The sequence below is a fragment of the Propithecus coquereli genome, unplaced genomic scaffold (assembly GCF_000956105.1).
Source record: "Propithecus coquereli isolate 6110/MARCELLA unplaced genomic scaffold, Pcoq_1.0 Scaffold14, whole genome shotgun sequence".
In the NCBI taxonomy this organism is placed as follows: Eukaryota; Metazoa; Chordata; class Mammalia; order Primates; family Indriidae; genus Propithecus; species Propithecus coquereli.
Window position 1 is genome coordinate 8,812,347 of NW_012138302.1, and position 523 is coordinate 8,812,869.

General features: G+C 29.6%; 1 protein-coding gene across 1 annotated transcript in view; it reads right to left on the reverse strand.

Moving 5' to 3' along the window:
• HOOK1 (hook microtubule-tethering protein 1) overlaps positions 1-523 on the reverse strand; it is an 83,391-nt gene that overhangs the window by 23,415 nt on the left and 59,453 nt on the right. The window lies entirely within an intron of this gene.

The following is a 523-nucleotide window of genomic DNA, read 5'->3' on the forward strand; positions in this document are numbered from 1 at the left end:
TGAGCATCTTATTAAAATTATCTTATCCTTTGACCTAATAATTCGATTTCTAGAAAACCAAGGTTAAGATAATAAGCCAAAATAAAGGGAAAGCTTTCTGTACAAATATGTTGCCTAAAGTTTTCTAGGAAAAAAACAATGAAAATGAAATGAAAACAAAGTATTCCCAACAGGATCATGATTAAGTAAACTATGCTATATCCCAAACAAGTGAATATTATGTAGGTATTATTTTACCTCTTCAAAGTCTGCTCCATAAATGTGGTGCCTGTCTAGTTCACTGCTGTATTCCCAGTACTTAGAGTAGTTAAGTGCTCAGTAATTAAGTGCTCATACAACATGATAAAATATTAAGTTTAAAACCACAAATTATATATCTATATCTATATATATGTGCATGCACGTGTGTATGTTATGATCACTAATCGTAGAGAATATATGCATCAAAAAAAATGCACTATTAAGAAAATACACCAAAATGTTAACAACAGTTGTTTCTGGGAACCTTTCTATGTTTTATATT